Below are 15,993 nucleotides of genomic sequence, written 5' to 3'. Positions count from 1 at the left end.
GCGGACCTCCTTTTACAGATAGGATTGGCAGCAAGGATGGGAAATGTCATTATAATGGGGGACTTTAATTATCCAGATATAGACTGGGCAGAAGGAACCGCGCACTCAGCCAAGGCTAGGCAGTTCCTAAATGTTTTGCAGGACAATTTTATGGGTCAGATGGTGAATGCACCGACAAGAAACAATGCGGTACTTGACCTACTGATTACCAACGATACAGACCTGATCAGGGATATAGAAATACGGGACAACTTAGGAAACAGTGACCATAGGTCAATAAGTTTCAGTATTAATTACAGTAATAGGAAGCATAGGGGTAATATAAGAACACTGAATTTCAAAAGAGCCAATTTCCCTAAACTGCGCTTGCTGCTAGAAAATATCAATTGGGATAGAACCCTGGGAACAAAGAACACGGAGGAAAAATGGGAGCGCTTCAAGAGCATACTAAACAGGGGGATTGGCCAGTGCATTCCAAAGGGAAATAAATTTAAAAGAGCAAAAATAAACCCTGGATGGCTAAACTCCAACATAAAAATGTATATTAGTGCTAAAGAAAAGGCCTTCAAAAAATACAAGACTGAGGGGTCATTGGCAGCATTTAAGCATTACAAAGAATGTAATAAGAAATGTAAAGATGAAATCAGGGCGGCTAAAATAGAACACGAGAGACATATAGCGGAGGAGAGTAAAAAGAACCCCAAGAAGTTCTTTAAGTATATAAACAGTAAGAAAGCGAGGCCAGAACACATTGGCCCCATAAAAGATGATAAAGGAAATATGGCCACTGAAGACAAAGAAAAGGCGGAAGTGTTAAATAATTTCTTCTCTTCAGTCTTCACAAAAGAATCGGGGGGCTACACGAACCCAGCTTGTAAGGCCGAACTAAATAATACACCTCAGGAAGTGCCGCCATGGCTAACAGAGGATAGACTTAGAGCTAAACTAGAGAAACTTAACATAAATAAATCCCCGGGACCGGATGGCTTGCACCCGAGGGTTCTTAATGAGCTCAGCCAGGTGATTGCCAGACCATTATTCTTGATCTTTAAGGATAGTTTACAGACGGGTATGGTGCCAGCTGATTGGAAAAAAGCCAACGTGGTACCAATATTTAAGAAGGGGCCGAGATATATCCCGGGTAACTATAGGCCGATCAGCCTAACATCTGTAGTCTGCAAAATTTTGGAGGGGATGTTAAGGGACCACATACAAGACTTTAGTAATGAAAACGGTATTATAAGTAGTAATCAGCATGGATTTATGAAAAATCGTTCCTGCCAAACCAATCTATTAACCTTCTACGATGAAGTGAGCAGCCACCTAGATAAAGGGAAGCCTGTGGATGTGGTATATCTGGACTTTGCAAAGGCCTTTGACACCGTTTCCCACAAACGATTACTGTTCAAACTAAGGAATGTAGGTATGGATCATAAGGTGAGTACCTGGATAGAGAACTGGCTCCAGGGGAGAGTACAGAGGGTGGTGATTAATGGGGAGTACTCGGATTGGGCGGGTGTGGAAAGTGGGGTCCCCCAGGGTTCTGTCCTGGGACCAATCCTGTTTAATTTGTTCATAAATGATCTAGAGGAGGGGATATCTAGTACAATCTCAGTATTTGCAGATGATACTAAACTAGGCATGCCAATATCTTCTATGCAGGATGTGGAAACCTTGCAAGCAGACCTGAACAAAATAACGGGGTGGGCAACTACATGGCAGATGAGGTTTAATGTTGATAAATGTAAAGTAATGCACTTGGGGGCCAGAAACCAGAAAGCAAGCTACTCACTAGGGGGGGAACCTCTGGGTGAGTCTAGGATGGAAAAGGACTTGGGGGTACTGGTAGACAACAAGCTTGGCAGTGGCATGCAATGCCAAGCCGCCGCAAGCAAAGCCAACAGAATACTGGGATGTATAAAAAAGGGGATTCACTCCAGAAATAAAGAGATTATTCTCCCACTCTACAAGACTCTGGTCCGGCCACATCTGGAGTATGCTGTCCAGTTCTGGGCACCGGTCCTCAGGAAGGATGTGCTGGAATTGGAGAAAGTCCAGAGAAGGGCAACAAAAATAATTAGGGGAATGGAGGACATCAGCTATGAGGAAAGACTACAAGCACTGAACCTTTTCTCTCTGGAGAAAAGACGATTGAGGGGGGATATGATATCAATGTAAAAATACTGTACTTGTGACCCGAGCATAAGGAACAAACTATTCAGAGAAAGGAGATACAATAAGACACGTGGCCACTCACTAAAACTAGAGGAAAGGCGGTTTAACCTTAAAGTGCATAAGGGGTTCTTCACTGTAAGAACGGTAAGGATGTGGAATTCTCTTCCACAAGCAGTCGTATCAGCAGGGAGCATTGATAGTTTCAAAAAACTATTAGATGGACACCTTAAAGACCACAACATACAGGGGTATACAATGTACGGTTAAAAGCAAACACACACACACGCATCATAGGTTGAACTGGATGGACTGATGTCTTTTTTCAACCTCACTAACTATGTAACTATGTAACTATGTAAGGTGACAATGTGCATCATATAAATAAATATTTCTTTTAAGGTGCAATATATAGAGTGTCCATAAAGTGCATTCCAAAGTAAAGTGCATGAAAAGTCCACTAAAACATGAGTCAAGCCGTGAGCAAAAATCAATCAAGGTGCTCGATAGATGTTTCCATATATAAAGTGCGAGTAACACCACCACCGTTTAGCCACAAGATGGCCTCTCACCTTACTGAAGTATTAAACCAGCAGTGAATCCTCTGAAAGGATAAGCCCAGTGTAGGGGATGCCACTTCCTGGATCGATCTCTCACAATTTCATGGGTATGGAATGTGGGTAAAGATAATAAAGGATCTAAGTGTTCACTGCTATTATCCTTTTATTAGCATCAAAGATGAAAATACACTCACATGAATCTGCACAATAGGGCTTGTGCAGACCGTACACACCAAACAGTACTGCAGCTGTGGGGAGCCGTGCTGATGGGTCGCAGCTCGTCCGTCCGGGCATTAGCAACCACTATTTCTGTATCTAGTTTATTTTACATCTAGCTGCTATGGATGCTGTACAATTCTTAAGGAATAGACAGTTAAATTTAGAAACCATTTATAATGGCGAAAATATTAATGAGGGGGGAATGTGATCTCTCAAGCACCCTTAACATTTGAGCAATATCTTAACCGCTTGCCGACCGCCGCAAGTACATATACTGCGGCGGTCAGCCCCGTGCAGGCAAAGTGGCGTACCGGTACGTCACTCGCCTGTGAGCCAATAGGGGGCGAGCACGTGCTGCCGGAGGCACGCTCCCGCCCCCACTCATTCATGGACACCTCCGTGCGAGTGACCGGCAGACCCGATGTCCACCGTTCACTCACGATCTCAGTTACAGAGGGAAAACGGCAGGCGGCTAATATAAACAAAGCCGCCTGTCATTCTCCCCTGTGTAACAGCAGAGATCATACGGTCCTGCTATGTAGGACCGTAGATCTCTGCTGTTACATGAAAAGCCACATCCCTGCACAGTTAGAAACATGCCACTAGGGACACACTTAACCCCTCCTTCTCTAATAAAGTTAACCCCTTCCCTGCCAGTGTCATTTTTACAGTAACAGTGTATAGCACTGATTACTGTAGAAATGTCACTGGTACCCCCCAACAGTGTCAATAATGTCAGTAAAGGGTCCGATCTGTCCGCCACCATGTAGCACCATTACTCGTTAAAAAAAAAAAATCTTTCCCTTAGTTAGTAAACGCAACAACTTTTGCGCAAACCAATCAAAATGCGCTTATTGCGATTGTAGCAGAAAACAAATTGGCCAAAAATGTTAAAAAATTTTGATTTTTACATTTTTTTTTAGGGGGAATTTCATATAAAAAATGTAAAAAAAAATTGTTATTTTTGCAAAATGGTCGCTCTTTTTTTGTTTGTAGCGCATGATCAAAAAAAAAAAAAAAAAAAATTGCACAGGTGATCAAAAACCACCAAAAGAAAGCTCTGTTTGTGGGAAAAAAAAAGGACGTCAAATTTGTTTAGGTACAGCGTCGCACGACTGCGCAATTGTCCGTTAAATTCACGCAGTGCTGAATCGAAAAATAGGGCCGGGTCAGGAAGGGGGTAAAATCTTCCGGGGCTTAAGTGGTTAAGGACAGGATCATCATGAGGAGCCTCTGGAGGTCTTGATATATTCACCACTGAATGGTTAGATTTTTTTAATCAAGTAAGGTTCAAATTACAAGAATTAGTCCTAAAAAGGAAAAAAATTACTATGTTGGAAAAAAAGAATAGCAGATCTACAAATTCAGTTAGAGCCTCACAAGGATTCCCAACAGGTAATCAAATTTAATACGAAAATTAAGAAAAGACTGGAGAAAATTGACCATGATACACAAAAAAAGAAAGTGAAAAAATATCATAGGGATATATGTGATTTCAGGAAGAACGGAATTAGTGATCGACTGATAATCGGTTTTTCGTTGCCGATACCGATATTTTGGCGATTGCATATTGGTATCGGCTGATATTTTTGTACATTTAAAATTTTGCAAAATAAACACAAATTTCGACACAAATCTGTTACTGAACATGTAAAACTTTATTTATTTTCATTTTTAACATTAAAGGCTTGTTCTTCACACCTTAACTGCATGAGAACTGATAGAAAAACTTAAATTGCAGGGACATTTAGTTTCACATCATTCTGATTGTGCATTAATGCATAATAAACTGCTGCAGTAGTGCACTCACTCACTGCAATCATTTTAAATCACTACTGCAGTGCAGTCAGTGCCAAACTGCTAGAAAAAAAGCTAGGCAACAGCTACACAGTGGATTGGAGTCAGTGGACTACCTCTGCAGTAGGGCACTCACTGCAACTACTGCAGTAAGTGCAAAACTGCTATAAAAAAAGCTAGACAACAGCTAGACAGTGGATTGGATTGGAGTCAGTGGACTACCGCTGCAGTAGGGCACTCACTGCAACACTGCAGTCAGTGCTAAACTGCTAGAAAAAAAGCTAGGCAACAGCTAGACAGTGGATTGGATTGGAGTCAGTGGACTACCTCTGCGGTAGGGCACTCACTGCAACTACTGCAGTCAGTGCAAAACTGCTAGAAAAAAAGCTAGACAACAGCAAGACAGTGGATTGGAGTTGGACTGGAGTCAGTGGACTACTGCTGAAGTAGTGCACTCACTGCAATGATTTACTGCAGTCAGTGCAAAACTGCTAGAATAAAAGCTAGACAACAGCAAGACAGTGGATTGGAGTCAGTGGACTACCTCTGCAGTAGGGCACTCACTGCAACTACTGCAGTGCAGTCAGTGCAAAACTGCTAGAAAAAAAGCTAGGCAACAGCTAGGCAGTGGATTGAGTGGACACTACTCTTTTCAATACTCCCAGTTAAGTAGAACAATATTATACTGCAGAAAGCAGAACATTTCAGCATGTCCATAGTCGCCTGTTAAAGGACTTCTGTTTTGTTCATATAATGCTGCCACTTCATAAACATGCTCAGGAGGAGAGGACAGAGGAGCAGAGAGAGAGAGAGGTATCTTCTAGCATGGGAAGCAAGTCTTTTGTAGCGTGCCTCATTTTCTTTCCACCTCTGAAGATGATCACTTCTTCTGTCAATTACTGGTCCCTTCAAATAGAGATAAAGTTCATCATCCAGGCTCATTATTGCAGATTCAGAAGAGATTGAAACCTCTGCATGAGGACCCAATAAAACACTGAAAATGTCCTGATCAATTCGACCACGATGAAGAAGATTCTCTTCTGTTTGTTGACGTATTTTTGGACATTTTTCTGTTTTTGCAGCATGCTGCTCTTTCTTATTATAAAAATAGTGATCTTGACTTGTCTTTTTGGCACAAACCTCCTGCATCTCCTGTTGAATATCTTCTGTCAGCCATTGTTTTGCCTTTGCAAATACATCATCAGAAGAGAAAGCATTGTTCTTGTATCTGGCCTCTCACCTGCCGGCTTCTTCTGCTGCTGCTGCGGCTGCCTGGCCTGGTGGTTCTCTCCCACGCTGTGCTGGGTGGCCGCTGCACGGGTTAGTCCCTCCCCCAGACAGTCCCTCTCCGCACCGCACGCCTGGCCTGTCACCCCCCCCCCCCCCACCACCACTCCACAGTGGGCGACGCCGGCTCCAGCTGGATTGGATTGGATTCAGCCGGGAGCCGAGCTGCACAGCCAGCAGTGAGAGTGAGCCAGGGGCAGAGAGAGCTGTGAGTTCGAGCAGACTCAGTGGGCAGCGGCGGCCAGCCTATCATGACAGAGTGAGTGACATGACACTGCAGAGCGGAGGCGCCCCCCCCCCCAGATGTTGCGCCCGGTCCCCCCTGCACCCCCCACGCTACGCCACTGGATGTTATGTATTTCCATGATGACGGCGCGGAGCGGGAGCGGGAGCGGGAGGACATGCCCGAAATTGGAGAAATAGTCCCTGACAGCGAAGTGGTACTAGCGGAGGGTGTGCTGAACCCTCAAGACTGACCCACCAAACCCCTGGGGTTCGATCAAACCCTAGAGGAAGGCCAATATCCTAGCCACTGAAAAAGAGCGTGGATGCACCTTAAATCGATTCACACCATGCGATATACATTTTCCAGACATGTCAGAAAGACCCCTATCCTTCAATACCCGGCTTTCAACAGCCACACCGTTAAAGCCAGCAACTGTGAAGAAGGATGGAAGATCGGCCCTTGAGACATTAGATCTTCCCTGAGAGGAAGTCTCCAAGGAACCTCGGCGACCAACCTTACCAGATCGGCGTACCAAGACCGGCGAGGCCAGTCTGGAGCCACCAGAATGACGAACCCTTCCACCTCTATTCTGCGCAGAAGCCTCAGCAGAGGTTTTAGCGGAGGAAACGCATAGATCAGCCAATACTGACTCCAAGGAGCCACTAGTGCATCTGTGGCATCGGCCAAAAGGATCCTGTACCTTCTTGTTGAGTCGAGAGGCTAACAGGTCCACATCGGGTGTCCCCCACCAGACCCACAGCAGGTAAAACACCTCTGGGTAAAGGGACCATTCCCCCTGATCCAACACCTGATGACAAGTAATCCACCTGCCAATTTTCCACTCCGGGGGTATGCATGGCAGAGAGGGCTGGAACAAAGTTTTCTGCAAAGTTAGATCTCAGTCACCTCCCAGGCCGCCAGGACACTCTTGGTGCCCCCTTGATGATTGACGTAAGCCACTGCCGTGGCATTGTCGGATTGAAGCCGAACCGGACGACCTTGCAGACAATTTGTCCAGTGACTCAAGCACAGCTTTATCGCTCTGATTTCCAGAATATTGATCGGTAGTCTGGACTCTTCCAGAGTCCAGATCCCCTGAACATACATCTTTCCAAGCACTCCACCCTAACCAGACAGGCTGGCATCCGTTGTTACTACGGGCCAATAAATGGGAAGGAAGGACTTGCCCTGACGCAGAGCCAAGGAATGGAGCCACCACAGTAGAGCACTTCTTGTGTTTTGACTCCGCCGAATCAGATTGTCCAAAGATTTTGGATCCTTGTTCCACTTGACAAGAACTTCTCTTTGCAGAGGTCTCGTGTGGAACTGAGCAAACAGCACTGCCTCGAAGGTAGACACCATCAGGCCTAGCGCTCGCATGCAAGTCTGCAGAGAGGACAGATTGCTGGATAACAGCAAGTGAAATCGCCCTCTGACACTTTTGCAGCTTTTCCAGAGGGAGACACACCCTAGGCTGAGTCCAGAGTCAGTCCCAGATAATCCAGTTTGGAAGATGGGACCAGAGCAGACTTTTTTTAAATTGATGTTCCAACCGAACTCTTGCAGAGTCCGTACAGTGATTGACAAGTCGCCCAACAGGACTGAATGGGAGTCTGCTCTTAGGAGGAGATTGTCCAGGTACCCCAGTACCGCAATCCCCTGCTGTCGTAGTAATGCCAATACCGGAGCCAACACCTTGGTGAAGACCCTGTGAGCGGAGGAGAGACCAAAGGGTAACGCCACAAATTGATAATGCTCCTCTCCTACAGCTTGGCGAAGAAAACGCTGGTGTCGAGCGTAAATATGGATGTATAAATATGCGTCCTTGATATCGATGGAGGCCACAAAGTTCCCTTGGTGTAGGGACCCCACTACTGTACAAATGGACTCCATTCTTAACGTCTGTACTCGCACAAAGCGGTTTAAAGCCTCGAGGTCCAGTATTGGACAAACTTTGCCTTTTTTCCTGGGAACAGTGAACAGGTTTGAATAGAACAGGAAGGAGTTGCATGTATGGCTCAAACACTGGTAATTGGTTAGTAAAACACTACTTTATTGGAGAAAATCAAGATAAAATCATACACGACACAAATAAACTTACAAAAGAGGTATAGTGACATGAATAAAAACACATGCATGTATGTGAGAGGTCCGCCTTGATAGCAACAAAGTACCTCACTTAGGCTCCACCCACCTACCAAAAATGCCCCAAATGGTAGAATATAGGTAGATGTCCGTTTTACCGCTATATGGCAGCCCTGTACTTGGTATGATTCATAAGTTTATATCACATATAGAAACAGCCTTTGATCTCCATATATGGTAATATTAACAGGTGCCTGATTAGGTACAGGGCAGAGTGGAAGTATGGGGCCAAAGGGAAGGCAATGGGAGATACAGAAAGATTAATTTCCATCCATGTAGTTGATACAATTGGCTATGTTCCTTAACCGTATCATCAACTCGCTACATCCAGTATCATGGTGCAATCCAGATGATGATGTCACTATACCTCTTTTGTAAGTTTATTTGTGTCGTGTATGATTTTATCTTGATTTTCTCCAATAAAGTAGTGTTTTACTAACCAATTACCAGTGTTTGAGCCATACATGCAACTCCTTCCTGTCCAATTTAATCTACACGCTACATAGTTGCTTGGCTCACCGGCTACACGCCGCTTGGTAATATTGGTATTACTTGTAATTTATATCACATCCCACTACATCCTTGACTTACTAAGGAATACAGCGAATTCTATTGGTCCGTCCCATTCCCCTTTTCCCTTAATTCTTTGATTAGGTTTGAATAGAACCCCTGAAAGCGTTCCCGAAAGCGTTCCCGAGAGGGAACTGGCACAATCACCCCTTGTGACAGCAGATCTTGCACCACCTCTCGTAGATCCCTTAGCCGATCTGGAGATAGGTGTCTGACGGTCGAGACCTGAATTCGATCTTGTAACCCGATCGGATCAGTTTGTGGACCCATTTGTCCTGAATCAGGGAGTTCTATGGCTCCGGAAAGAAACAAAGACGTCCCCCCCACCCCAGTTACAGGCGAGGTGGCCCTTCATGCAGAAGGGGACTTGTCTGCAGAACTGGAGGGGCCTGCTCTCGACTTACCCGACCACATCTTCTTGGAACCCCCAGATGATGTAAATGGCTTAGATCCCTTATCCTGCGTGCCGGAGGAACGAAAGGGGCGCCTGTGTTCTGAGTAATCTTTCCACCTTTAACCGCTTGATAGATTCATCCAACGAAGAACCAAATAGGTGGTCCCCTGTAAAGAGGAGATCTGACAGAGCTTTTTTAGAAGCCTGGTCTGCAGACCAGCTTTTTAGCCACACCATTCGTCTCAGTCACCCCTACCGCGGAAATTCTAGCCGCAAGGGGGGCCACATCTAAAGACGCATCACATATAAACAGTGAGGCTTGGACCATTTGGTCCGTTAGCTCTGCAAGGCCTGGGGGGGAAGCTGTTCTGCTTCCAAATCACTTTTTAAAAACTTTGCCCATTCCATTATGGTCTGGGACACCAGAGTGATAGCAAAGACCGGTCTAAGTATTGAACCCGCTGTCACACGTAAGTGGCGGGACAGAGTCTCAATCCTTCTATCAACAGGGTCTTTAAAGCCAAGAGACTCCTCCACCGGGACCACAGTAGATTTGTTCAGTTTGGAGACCAGATGGTTCACCTTCAGTGGAATTTATTGACTACAACGTCCGCAAAGGGGTAGCGCCTCCTAAAGCGCTTCGGCACCACTAACGTGTTTAAGGCGCCCCCACTGTTTAGTGACAATTTTGTCAAAAAGTTACGGACAAGGAAAAACCTTGCCCGACTTCTGGGACTTGCGTGTGCCAAAGGACACCTGCATCCCTGACGCTGTAGAATCATTCGCCATTTTTAGAGTTTCCCGCACTGACACTATAAGCGCCTCCACCAGCACGTTTTCTCGTGCAGCTGCAAATGAGGATATTTCATCCTCACCATCAGAGTGCAAGGAAGCAGATCCCTCAGGGTGACTCGCGTCTGTGGCGGCCATATCAACCTCAGCATCTGAGGATACAGATGAGGCAGGTGAGGGCAGTGGGCGCTTTTTACTAGTCCTCTTTTTTTAGGACCAAATCAACTTATGACACAAGGTTTTCCAAAACAGCCATTAAGGCAGACAAGGGTTGTGACCCGGAGGTCCCCGCAGCACCAAGGAGGGGATCAGTAGGTGAGACTTGCTCCCGGGGACAACAGTGCAGCGTCACTTTAAGAATACTGCAGAAAACGGCCCCACACCGCTGCACCAGTGGTACTACAAGTCCCAGCACACTAAACTGCAATACAGCAGAGTGGGAGGGCGACCTACAGGGACCCCAATCGACTCACCAACACCCGATAGCAGGAAAATCAGAGCCGGCCTGAAATGTGCAGAAAAACGATCTTCACAGGAAGAGGAAGTACCTGGGTAGAGTTAAAGGGAGGCCACAACAAAATGGCTGCCCAATGCATTTCAATGGGAAACTACTAAAAAATGGCTGCCGAACCGAATACTGCAGATCTAGTGGAAAATGGCAGCGACCATGGCACGCCATGCAGGCTACAGGATCCCCTGAGGGATCCAGCGGTCATAAGGTATAGGGGAGCCCTGGCAGGGACCCCCACCAGGATTAACCCCCCCCCCTGGCAACGGCGCCTCCCCCCTGAGGGCCCCCATCACCTGCTACAGCCCCCGCACCATACCCGACTAAGGTAGGGACCCTCTATGAAATAGTGGGGAGGATGGCCTGAGGGGGAAGCCTTGGATGATGGATGGGGGATGTTCCCTAGGGACTCCACATACAAGGGGGAGGACATGGGATGATAAACCGAGGGTCTGACTGTCCCAGGGAGGGGCCCACGTCAACCCCCGAGACGGAGAAGAGATATGGGGGGACACTACTCACCATACCAACGATATTCAGGTGGGCGCCACTCCGGACAGACCACCTCTCCACCCGGGGTGGGGGTGCTGACGCCCAAGGGGTACGCTGAGACACAAGACAAACCTGATCGTGCATGTCCCGGTGAGGTGTTTCACTCGCGGGCCAGCCCCCGTCCAGTGGGGCTATGTCGTGGCGAGGCCTAGCGCGGAGATGCGACCTGCACATGCTCCCTGGCCAGAATGGAAGGCCATAAGGATCTAGAATATCCAGTCCGACGCCCAGTCCGGCTGTTGATTGTAGTTCTCTGGGAAACATAACTAACTCAAAAAAATAAAATTTAGACACAAGGTTCCCTTTTTACATAAAAAAACATGCTAGGACCGAAATCCCAGCAGGTAGCTAGGTCCTACTCCTGAACTAGGCAGAAAAAAACTGAATACTATAGCAGAGCGAGTGGGTGTATACCCCCAGGGACTGCCCCATAGGCGTGGTAAAGATTTTTTCTGCCTACTGTCATACTCCTGTAGGGGGCAGCATAATCCAATGGTTAAGAAGAATATGGAGCTGCATCTGTCAATGAACGATAGAGAAAAGAAAAATTCAGCTTCAACCTGAGCAGAGATTTCCCGGTTTGTGGTTTCTAAAATCTTAAAGTGGATGTAAAGCCTAAATGTTTTTTACCTTAATGCATTCTATGCGATAAGGTAAAAAAACCTTCTGTGCCTGGGATCCCCCAGCCCCCTTATACTTACCTGTGCCCCATCGCAATCCAGCACTGTGCATGAGAGCACCGCCTCTCCTGGCTCTGATCCTCCTCACAGGGCAGATTGAGCTGTTGGCTCCCGCTGCTCTCAATTGAACTGTGATGAGGTTGCAGGGGGTGTACTCCACTGTACGTGTCAATGGTCGCAGGCAGAGGTGCTCAGGAGCGAGCCCATACAACTGCCCCTATTGAAAGCGGCTTCCCATGGGGGCACTGGATGAAGAGTAGGAGCCAGGAGTGCTGTTTGGGGACCCAGGAAAGAATCAGGGCTGCTCTGTGCAAAATGAATGCACAGAACACAGGTAAGTATAACGTTTGTTATTATAATATTGTTATTATTATATATTATAAACAAAAAAACAAACAAGCTTTAGTGCCGGTTCACACTAATATGACTTGTCAGGCGACTTGGTCAGCCTGGCAAGTCGTGCACAGTCGCGGTCATTGAGTAGTACAGGACCAGTTATAATAGGAGCGACACAAGTCGCTCCGACTTAGAAAAAGGGTCCCGTACTACTTTGGGGCGACCTGGAGGCAACTTGCATTGACATTCATTTTATGAAGTCCATGCAAGTCGCGCCGAAGTCGTGCTGCAGCGACTTCACAGGTCGCCCCCTAAGTCGGAGCGACCTAGTGTGAACCGGCACTTACATATACTTTAACCAATTTGGTTAAAGCAATTTTTTCTTATTTTTCGCATACATGTAAAAAAAAAAAAAAAAATTAATTTTTGAATATAAAATTACTTAAACCCCCAAAACATTATATATTTTCTGAAAGTAGAGGCTCTTTGGAATAAAAAGATGATAGTTGCAAATTCTCATGTCACATGACAGTTGCGCAACTGTTTAAAAAACGCAAATTTTCAGGGCAAGCTATAATAAAATGAATCTTACGGCAAAAACACACAATATGATTAATATATAAAAATACTGGGTTGCGCCAAGTACACAGATACCAAACATGCCATGTCATAAAATTGCGTGTGATGGCGCAAAAAAAACTACAGTGCCCAAAAATCACCATACAGTAGGTGACTCTTAAAGTAGAGTTCCAGTTATTTTTGTGATTTTTAAAAGTTAGCAGCTACAAAAACTGTAGCTGCTGACTTTTAACAAACACACACTCACCCGTCCCACGATCCAGATCCATTGACCCCTGCCGTTTTTACACTCTGTCTTCCCTCGGCGGCGCCGGTATCTCTACAACAACACGGCAAATGAGGTTTAATGTGGAGAAATGTAAGGTAATGCACTTGGGGGCTAAAAACAAAAATGCAAACTACTCACTAGGGGAGGAACCTCAGGGGGAATCAAGGATTGAGAAAGATCTGGGGGTCCTTGTGGAAGATAGACTAAAGAATAGCATGCAATGTCAAGCTGCAGCTGCCAAAGCCAGCAGAATATTAGTATGCATAAAGAAGGGGATATATTCCAGAGATAAAACTATAATCCTGCCATTTCATATAACTCTGGTCCGGCCACATCTGGTGTATTCTGTCCAGTTCTGGTTGCCAATCCGCAGAAGGGAGGTGCTGGAACTGGAGAGAGTTCAAAGAAGGGCAACTAAACTAATTAGGGGATTGGAAGACCTTAATTACGAGGAGCTATTATAAGCGCCTAACTTATTCTCCCTGGAGAAAAGACGCCTGAGAAGGGACATGATAGCGATTTACAAATACCACAATGGCAATCCCAGCATATGAAATAAACTATTTAGTCTAAGAGAGTGTAAGAGGACATGTGGCCACACAATGAGATTAGAAGAGAAGCGGTTTAACCTTAAGCTGCGTAGGGGGTTTTTCACTATCAGGGCGGTGAGAATGTGGAACTCCTTCCACAATTGGTGGTATCAGCTGGGAGTATCAATACATTTAAAAGACTCTTGGACGTGCATCTCAAAAAACACAATATTCAGGGATATGGGAAATTAATATCGTCACTGACGCACACACACCTACACATATTGAACTGGACGGACTGTTGTCTTTATTCCACCTTAACTACTATGTAACTATGGGCACCCAGCTGTGACAGCTTGCGGCTTAACAGCCAGGTGCCCACTGTGCATGCGCAAGCAACGCTTTGCTCTGTGACTGGTCCCAAAGTCTTCTAGTACCTATCATGTGTTCCAGAAGACTTTGGGAGGAAGGGAGGAGGGGGGGAAGGAGAACTTCCACTTCTGTTTGCCAAAGGCGACCAGAACAGAAGTGGGAGAGGGTACCAGTCGAAATCGGTTACCCACTCCCCTCCTCCTCAATAGCTCAATTTCACAAACGGGAGCTGGGGAGGAGGCCTTAAAGCGTCATTTTCACTTTTGGGTGGAGCTTTAAAAGCCTTTACAGGGCAGGGAGAACAGCTGAGAGGTGGTGCTGTCCAGCTTCCTGTCCACTCTTACTCAGCTCTCCCAGGACCAGCTGGGCCCAGAAGTCTCTGCAGATGGTTTTGATGGCATCACAAAGGGAATCGCCCCCTTATGGGCACCGGAAAGGCTCCTGCGATGCAATCCCCAAGCAGGAAGATGACCGTTAAGGAGCAATAAGAATGGAAAAGGCCTCCATGTATTTAACAGGAAAAACAGGTCACACCATCCCACTAGACAAGCGTTCGGCTGCTGATGGCACAGGCCTCCAGACTGTCAACACTAATGAGAACTTTGCTAAACTGGCTGAAGCTTTGTACTTCGCTGACAGAAAGGCTCAGGAAGCAGTTGAGCTGAGGGCCCAAGTGGAAAGGTAGATGGTACAGAAGGAGAAAAAGTTGAGAGAACTAGCACAGATTGCCAGAATTAAGTCTCATACAGATAAAGACGACAGGAGGCCAAAGGTGCAAAGGAATGCGGATAGAGACATCAGTGAACACATAGCACTTGGAAAATCCAGCCAGCAGCCGTCAGCGGAGGTCCAGCAGATTTTCCACGAAAGCATGGGTATAAACAGCGGCTTTGCCAGTGGGGAGGACGAAGTGTACAATGTTTATGAAGCCTTGGAGATTTAATAAGAAAATGGCACAAACCCATCCATTGTCCCAAGAAACAAGATGTATTCAGCCAAGACGTTGACACACTGATGAGGACGAACAGATTTGTCCTCATAAGGAGTTCCCCGGCTCAGACCGTCCGCAGCACAACCACGAGGGGGAAAATGTAGGAGGGAGTGAGGGGTGATCTAGACAGTCCTGGGGCTGTTTTGTGGGGCCGCACTGTTGTCACCAGGATCCAAGAACTGTCTTGTGGCAGCCCCACTATTGTCACTGGGCTAAAAATCTGCCCATATCTGTTATGGATATTTCTATCAAAGTGCCAACCAAACACCAGAGCAACGTAAGAGTCTGCAGAGCATTACACCAGCCGTAGCAAGTACAATATTCTGTGTGTGTAGACTGGCAAATTTCAATCAATTCCCAACCTCATACACCACAAGTCAGCACTAAACATTCTAGAGGATTCACCCTATACAGAGATACACTATATTGTCAAAAGTATTGGGACACCTGCCTTTACACGCACATGAATTTTAATGCCATCCCAGTCTTAGTCCGTAGGGTTCAATATTTAATCGGCCCACCTTTTGCAGCTATAATAGCTTCAACTCTTCTGGGAAGGCTGTCCACAAGGTTTAGGAATGTGTCTATGGGAATGTTGGATCAATTTTTCTGAAGCGCATTTGTGAGGTCACTGATGTTGGACGAGGAGGCCTGCCTCACAGTCTCCATTCTAATTCATCCCAAAGGTGTTTTAAAGGGTTAAGGTCAGGACTCAGGCCAGTCAAGTTCCTTCACCCCAAACTCGCTCATCCATTTGCTTTTTTTGACCTTGTTTTGTGCTCTGGTGCTCAGTCATGTTGGAAGAGGAAGGGGTCATTACCAAACTGTTCCCACAAAGTTGGGAGCATGAAATCGTCCAAAATGTCTTGGTATGCTGACGTCTTAAGAGTTCCCTTCACTGGAACTAAGGGGCCAAGCCCAACCCCTAAAGAACAACCCCTCACCATAATCCCCCCTCCACCAAATGATTTGGACCAGTGCACAAAGCAAGGTCCATAAAGAGATGGATAAGCGA

The sequence above is a fragment of the Pelophylax lessonae genome, assembly GCF_965119305.1.
Source record: "Pelophylax lessonae genome assembly, chromosome: 10".
Taxonomy (NCBI): Eukaryota; Metazoa; Chordata; class Amphibia; order Anura; family Ranidae; genus Pelophylax; species Pelophylax lessonae.
The sequence above is the reverse complement of the archived record's forward strand: the minus strand, read 5'-3'. Positions refer to the sequence as shown.